Below are 8954 nucleotides of genomic sequence, written 5' to 3' on the forward strand. Positions count from 1 at the left end.
ATGAAGTTGTACCACAATAGCCACAGACTATCTTACAAAAACACCACTGTCTGGCAGGCATGAGAAACCTCTCTTCAGATTGTAGGTCAGAGAGGTCCAGGAAGCTCTCAAAACAAGAATGAGGTGTATTTGTATACACTTTTAATCTCAGCACTCAGTAGGCAGGGACAAGTGGGTCTCAGTGAGTTGGAGGCTAGCCTGGTCTACATTATGAGTTGCAGAATAAATAGAGCTACATTGTGAGACCCTGTCTAAATTAGGGGACAGGAAATATCTATTATGGCCTATCGCCATTACCTTTGGATGCCTACCAGATCTCGAAAGTACAATTTCATTGCTGAACACAACACATACTTCAGACACAGGACTTGGAAGACTGGAGGTAGAACTACCAGGAAGTCTCCATGAGAACTAGCTCTCATAGTATCAAAAGGTGCTGTACAAGCTGTCAAGGGAGAAAAGCTAATCAACAATGGTATCCAGCTATACAGCCTCTGAACCACAACAAAGACCAGCCCAGCAAGCTGCTGCAGTGCTGTAGTAGTGGCACTTACATTTTGGAAGTAACCAACTGTCTCAATGGATTTAGGGCTCACATAATAGGGTGAAATTCATGCTTGGCACTGTAAGTCTATTCAACTGCCCATTGCTGGACAGATCTTAGATTCTAGGGGGGAAACATATTACTGTCATTTTTCTAAAAACATTGTCTCTAAATATATCCTTAATACTTACACCCACATGAAAGTGTAGCTCTTGCCCCTCATCGAAGATGCTTCTTTTTGCAGCACACTGAGATTATTACAAAAATAAACAACTAGCCAAATTCAGAGAACATCTAATCACAGGGCTCCTAGCCCCAGCTGATATATGCAACACAACCCTTATACCTAAGGCTTAGGGGACATTGTGGAAGAGGGGCAGAAAGACTGTAAAAACCAAAAGACCAGGACACCTATGCTTAGTAGTATCTTCTAGATGGAACAAGGAAGCTGCCCCTGTTAGACTTCAACAATATGGTTGTTTAAATATGATGCATATAATGATATCAGTTGATATACCAACATGGACAGGGGACATCTCACAGGACCCCACCCCCAAAATAATGAGCTACAGTCAATTAATGGCTGCTGAGAGATGGAGAATCAGAATCTGTGTTCCCCAGAAATAAGCCCCCTGATAAGCCTTTCCCAAGTGGCCAGACCTAAAAACATGGACATAAAAGCAACACCAAACAATAAATGGACTCTGTATGTTTTATCAGTATTTTGGTTGCTTTGGGGGTATTTGGGAGGTTACAATAATAATATAGAGGAATATGTTATCAAGTTGATCGATTTGGGAAGAATATAGGAGAAATTGGGAGGGGAAAAAAGAGGGTAGAAAATATTTAAATATTGCTCATATATGAAAATCTCCAAAAATAAAAAATATAAGTATCTGCCTAGCATATGAAAGGGCCTACTCTTAAGTGCATGTCTGCTTTTGTGCCAGGCATTATAGCAGACATTGTTCAGTCAGCCTCATTTAACTTAGTCATTAGAGAAATCCATGGGGGAAGTATATCACTGTCTTTTATAAATAAGGAAACTAGGACTCTGAGAAAAAAGGTGTTTGTCTCAGGTTGCACAGCAGGTAATAGCTAAAGCCAGAAGGAAGGGCACCTACACATGGTCCTCCCAGTGTAATCAGAGCAGACTAAGAAACTAGCAGTATTCCACCCCAGGTTTTACAAAAGAAATTTCTTTAATAGAGTGTCTCAAACTTATTTGACTACAGAATTATTTTTGAGCAATCTTAAATGACATTGTATTGTAAATTAACTTAAAAAAAGAAGTCTAACAACCCCAGACCTCAGAATGCAACATGTTTGGAAATAAGGTCACCACAGATGAGAGTAGTTGTGAAAAATGAGGTCACACTTGGACATAGTGACAACAAACTGTTCATATAAGGGAAAGAGTCATACAAACAAGAAACCCCATTGTAAGCACAGAGGCAGGATTGTAGTAATACATTTATAACCCAAGAGATGCCAATGTTAGTTATTCATTACCTTCCATCAAGTTACCATCATTCTGAGATAAGGCCTTCTCATCAGCGAGTTTAACAGACATTAGAATTTATTGGATATTGAGAATCTGCTGGGGTGGTTTCTGATGTGTTAAGCTAGTTAACTAATTACATAGAAGACTACTGACAATCTGATGGCTGCAATCGGTAGAAACCAACCTTGACTAATGAAAGTGTGAGGAAGAATTATAGAAAGAAGCCAGGTCTGCAAAAAGTGTCCTAGCATGATAGGACTGCAGTGCTGTGGGCAGTTTGGGAGGTTACAGATACAGAGACCCTGCTTGCACCTAATCTTGGGCTAGCTTTGACTCCATAAATAACCATTCTGTTGATCATCTCCACGTGGAAACTAATATCCTGTGACTGATAGACAAAAATCTTCTGTAACTTATCAACTCATCAGAACTTCATCTTCTACCAACCCCAAACTAAAAATGTCACCAGATAACATCGAGGCCCATAGGAAAGATACCCACAATCTGTGTAACTTCTCTGATGTAACCGCCAATGTATTTTTAAATGCCTTAATTTGTAACTCACTTTGTTCTGTTGTTATTATAAAAAATCCACAAAACTTCTTCCATGTTGGAAAATTATATTTAGGGAGATCTGAATGTATGCCCATGGACCATGGTCTCTCATAGTTTCTCCAGAATAAACTGGCTTTTATTCCTTTAAATTGGGAGCTGTTTCATTTGATGACAGAGACAAATAAGAATTTGATGAAGAAAACAAGATGATACATAAACTTGAAGGAGGAATGAAAACTAGTGTCTCAGGAAAAAAGGAAATATGGCAGCTCTGGAAGCAAGATCTACCAGGAGGTGATTTTAGGATATCAAGAAGACAGTACACCCATGGCTTTTAATCCCCAGAGTTTCTGAGGACCAGGCTTCTGATGGGCCTTACCTGACCTCAGACTCCCTCCTCTGGAAACCAAATACATGCAATAGACCCTGAACAATAGAAAGAATGGACTGTTTCCCAAGAGTGAACCCCAGGTTTGATAAGCACAGGAGGTAACTGAAAAGCAGGAAAAGAATCTGAGAGGCTGTAGAGTTGGAAAGAAGTCATTTGACATTTCAAGGGGAACCATTCTCTTCAGGGTTCAGCACTGTTTCCAACAAGCATCACTACCTCTGTTTTCAGTGTTTTATACAAGTACTCATCACATAAAATTCCAAAGGTTGCTAACAGTTCCCCATTACACTAACACTGATTAAAAATTATGAGAAAATATAGCTGGATGAAACAATCAATGTTTGCCTCTTGTACAAAACAGAAATATATAAAGATGGTGATTTGATTTGTTTGTATTCAGACAGGCATTTTAGTGTATCTAGAGAGACAATGGAAGCCAACTTTCTTGAGTTTACCTGTCTCAATTCATGGCCATTCATGAGTTCACTGATCTCTCAGCTTATGTTAGATTTGAAGTTGCCCTGCCTGCCCACCATATGACTTCTTAGCAACACCTGCTGGTCAATCAAGGAAATTCTCAACCAATGTCATCATTCAAGATTTCAATTCCTGATTTCCAGCATGAATGTAGCAGCTTGCAATCCCACTGACAATGGCAGGGTGTTCCTCTTTCTCCACATCCTCGCCAGCATCTCCTGTCACCTGAGTTTTTGATCTTAGCCATTCTGACTAGTGTGAGGTGGAATCTCAGGGTTGTTTTGATTTGCATTTCTCTGATGAATAAGGATGATGGACATTTCTTAGGTGCTTCTCAGCCATTCAGTATTCCTCAGCTGAGAAATTTTTTAGCTCTGTCCAACATTTTTACTATGGTTATTTGATTCTCTGGAGTCTAACTTCTTTGTATATCTTGGACATTAGCCCACTATCGAATGTAGGATTGGTAACAATCTTTTCACAATCTGTTGGTTGCCATTTTGTCCTATAGACAGTGTCCTTTGCCTTAGAGAAGTTTTGCAATTTCATGAGGTCCTGTTTGTCAATTCTTGATCTCAGAGCATAAGTCACTGGTGTTCTGTTCAGGAAATACTCCTGTGCCTGTGTGTTCCAGGCTCTTCCCCACTTTCTCTTCTATTAGTTTCAGTGTATCTAGTTTTATGTAGACATCTTTTATCTACTTGGACTTGAGATTTGTACAAGTTGATAAGAATAGATTAATTTGCATTCTTCTTCATGCTGACCTCCAGTTGAACCAGCACCATTTGTTGAAAGTGCTGTCTTTTTTCCACCAGATAGTTTTAGCTCCTTTGTCAAAGATCAAATGACCATAGGTGTATGGGTTTGTTTCTGGGTCTTCAGTTCTATTTCATTTATCTACCTGCCTGTTTCTGTACCAATATCATACAGATTTTATCACGATTGCTCTGTAATACAGCTTGAGATTAGGGATCATGATTCCCCCAGCAGTTCTTTTATTGTTGAGAATAGTTTTCCCTATCCTGGGGTTTTTGTTTTGTTGTTGTTGCTGTTGTTGTTGTTGTTGTTGTTTCAAATGAATGTGCAAACTTCTTTTTCCAACTCTTTAAGGAATAGAATTGGAATTATTTTGATGGGATTGCATTGAATCTGTAGATTGCTTTTGGCAAGATGGCCATTTTTACTATGGTTTCTCAGAAAATTAAACAGTACTACCTGAGGACCCAGCTATACTACTCCTGGAAATAACCCAGGTGATGCACCAATATATAACAAAAACACATGCTCCATTGTCTTATTTATAATAGCCAGAAGCCAGATGTCCTTCAACAGAAGAATGGATACAGAAAATGTACTCCATTTACACAAGAGAGTACTACTTAGCTATAAAAACAATTACTTTATGAAATTCTTAGACAAATGGATGGATCTAGAAAATATCATCCTGAGTGAGGTAACCAGATAACAAAGAACACACATGTTATGCACTCACTGATAAGTGGATATTAGCCGAAAAGCTCAGAATACACAAGATATAATCCACAGACCACATAAAGCTCAATAAGTTGAAAGACCAAAGAGTGGATGCTTCAGCCCTTCTTAAAAAGAGGACTAAAATATTCATAGGAGGAAATACAGAGACAAAATGTGAAGCAGAGACTGAAGGAAAGACCATCCAGAGACTGCTCCACCCAGGGATCCATCTCATATACAGTCACCAAACCCAGGCAATATTGCTGAGGCCAAGAAGTGCATGTTGACAGGTGCCTGGTATGGCTGTGTCCTGAGAGGGTCTGCCAGAGCCTGAGAAATACAGAGTTGAATGGTCTCAACCAACCCTTGAACTAAGAACAGGGTCCCAAATGTAGGAGTTAGAAAATGAACTAAAGGAGCCAAAGGGGTTTTCAACCCTACAGGAAGAACAATAATATCAACCAACCAAACCCACCAGAGCTCCCAGAGACTAAACCACCAACCAAAGAGTACACCAGAAGGATTCCCATGGCTTCATCTGCATAGGTAGCAGAGGCTGGCCTTATCAGGCATCAAAGAGAGGAGAGGCCCTTGGCCCTGTAAAGGCTCAATACTCCGGTGTAGGAGAATGCCAGGGTGGGAAGGTGGGAGGGAGTAGGTGGGTGAACACTCTCCTAGAGGCAGGTGGGAGGGAGTTGGGAGAGGGGGATTCCAGAAGGGAAACTGGGAAAGAAAATAACATTTGAAATGTAAGTAAAGAAAATATCCAATAAAAAATTGCATTTAAAAAAAAGAAAAAAAATTTCAGATGAGAAAAAAATTAAAAACTTTAATCTTGTCAAAAAATTTCAATTTCTAAAAGGTCATCCATTTCATTTAGATTTTTCAATTAGCTAGTCCCACCTACATTAATTAGCTGTCAAGATGTCATAAGAACATGTTCTATGCCAATCGGATGGGGTCAATTTTTCAAAGAAGATTTCCTCTTCCAAAATGACTCTTGTTAGTAATAGGTTGATAAAAATCTAATCAACACAGCCAATTGCCAATTCCAAACACTAACATATCACTGTTAAGCTATAACATGTCTTTACTTATTGATCCCCAAGATCTCATGTTCATATTACAATATAGCATATACTACAACTTTAAAAGTGTCATTGTCTTAAAATGATTTCAACCATTGAAAAGTCTAAGATCTCATTAAAAATCCATTCTCTTCAGTGTGAACTACCGTAAAAGTTATATACATTCTTATTCTAAGAGAGAAGGAAATGGCTACAGTCAAATCAAAGGAAACCAAGTATCCTGCAGTATAAAGGCTCAATGTCTGACATCTGAGACTCATGTGTGATTACCTGGGTTTCAAAGTGCTTAAGTAGACCTGCTTCTCCAACTGCACCATTCATAGCAAACACACAGCTTGTCAAGTAGAATCAGGCAGGTTCCACCCACCCCTTCCACTGTCTTTGACAGTCATTCTACAGCTGTGACATCTCCAGTATGCTAGGGTATCCACTGCAACTGAGGCTGTCCCTTCAACAATGGCCTGTTCTGGGTAGTCCAGGAACTCAGATTCTGACAACACAGTACCAAGCCTCAGCCTCTTTCTGTGACACCTTCAATCCACGGGTTTTCCTGTAACTAAGGAAAGTGAAATTATGAAACCATCGGGAAAATAGATAGGACTTGGAAAACTTATACAAAGTGAGGTGACCCCGGCCCAATAGAAAAATGTTGCATGTTATATTATTAGTGCAAACATACTTTAAGGTTTTCTATTTCTGTTTGCGTGGCATGGAGGAGCCATAAGGCTAGAAAAGTGGCATTGACTGAGTCTGGAGGGAAGCTTTGAGAGAGGTGGCATGTATGTAGAATATATGTGATACAACAGAGTTGTAAACACTTAGTGTCAGAACATTGAAGTAGGGACTCAAGTGGGAGGACGAAGGATCGTAAGTGGTAGAGAGAAGGATTAATGGAAATTAAGATTTATAAAAACTATATTATATGCTAATTTTTAAATGGAATTTTTAGAAGCTTAGATTTCTTATAAAGTACACTACTTAGATATATAATGCAAATCCCAGAAGCCATAGACTATTAAATGCAAAGTCTTGATGCTGGGGATATCTTTCTGTGTTATGTACTTTTGTCAGGGAGGTGCACAAAATAACACAGGCATTTGTTTTTTTTTTTTTCATTTGAAGAACTTTATTTTTAAAAAAACAAAGATAAATGTACAAATTTTTAAGCATTTTTTAAGGTTTGATAGTCTGCATTAAGATCTTACTAGTTACAATGAGCAAAAAGTACATGCAAAACAGGATGTAACCCGGAATTAGTCAATGTTTTCTGAGTGTGTAAGGATTGAGCCTAATGTTTTGTTTTGTTTTGTTTTGTTTTGTTTTCTTGAACTTCACACAGTTTGTGTGTTGTTTCTGGGGCAGTCCAAGCCTCTGGGGTTAGCATCCCACTATCAGTGACTGCATATTATGTCTGTTATTTTGTAACTGGGTTATTTCACTCAGGATGATATTCTCTAGATGCAACCATTTTCTTGAGAATTTGGTTAAGTCATTGTTTCTGATGGCTGAGTAGTACTCCATTGTGTAAATGTACCACAATTTTTGTATCCATTCATCTACTGAAGGACATCTGGGTTCTTTTCAGCTTCTGGCTATTATAAATAGAGCGGCAATGAACATTGTGGTGCATGTATCTTTGTTGTATATTGGAGTGTCTCTGGGGTATATGCCCAGAAGTGGAATAGCTGGATCGTCAGGTAGTACTATGTCCAATTTTCTGAGGAATCACCAGACTGATTTCCAGAGTGGTTGTATCAGTTTACAACCCCACCAACAGTGGAGAAGTGTTCCTCTTTCTCCACATCCTCCCCAGCATCTGTTGTCATCTGAGTTTTGGATCTTGGCCAATCTGACTGGTGTGAGGTGGAATCTCAGGGTTGTTTTGATTTGCATTTCCCTGATGGCTAAGGATGTCGAGCACTTCCTTAGATGCTTCTCAGCCATTCGATATTCCTCAATTGAGAACATTTTGTTTAGCTCTGTACCCCATTTTTTAATAGGGTTGTTTGATTCTCTGGTGTCTAGCTTTTTGAGTTCTTTGTATACCTTGGATATTAGGCCTCTATCTGATGTGGAGTTGGTAAAGATCTTTTCCCATTCTGTTGGCTGCCGTTTTGTTTTCTTGACAATGTCTATAGCCTTACAGAAACTTTGCAATCTCATTAAGTCCCATTTGTTAATCTTTGACCTTAGAGCTTGAGCCATTGATGTTTTGTTCAGAAAATTTTCTCTTGTGCCTATGTGTTCTAGGGTTTTCCCTACTTTCTCATCTAATAGTTTCAGTGTATCTGGTTTAATGTGGAGATCTTTGATCCACTTACACTTGAGCTTTGTACAAGGAGATAAGAAAGGGTCTATTTTCATTCTTCTTCATGCTGAGTGCCAGTTGGACCAACACCATTTGTTGAAGAGGCTGTCTTTTTTCCATTGGATGTTTACAGCTCCTTTGTCAAAAATCAGGTGACCATATACGTGAGGGCTCATTTCTGGATCTTCTATTCTATTCCATTGATCCACATGCCTATTTATGTACCAGTACCATGCAGTTTTCAGCACAATTGCCTTGTAATATAGCTTGAGGTCAGGGATAGTGATTCCTGCATATGTTTTCTTGTTGTTGAGGATGGATTTTGCTATTCTAGGTCTTTTGTTATTCCAGATGAAGTTGCACATTGATCTTTCCAACTCAATGAAGAACTGGGTTGGAATTTTGATGGGGATTGCACTGAATCTGTAGATTGCTTTTGGTAAGATGGCCATTTTTAAAATGTTGATCCTTCCAATCCATGAGCATGGGAGATCTTTCCATTTTCTGAGATCTTCCTCAATTTCCTTCTTTAGAGGTTTGAAGTTCTTGTCATACAGGTCCTTCACTTGTTTAGTTAGAGTCACACCAAGTTATTTCATAGTTTTTGTGACTAT

The sequence above is a fragment of the Micromys minutus genome (assembly GCF_963924665.1).
Source record: "Micromys minutus genome assembly, chromosome: 1".
Classification (NCBI taxonomy): domain Eukaryota; kingdom Metazoa; phylum Chordata; class Mammalia; order Rodentia; family Muridae; genus Micromys; species Micromys minutus.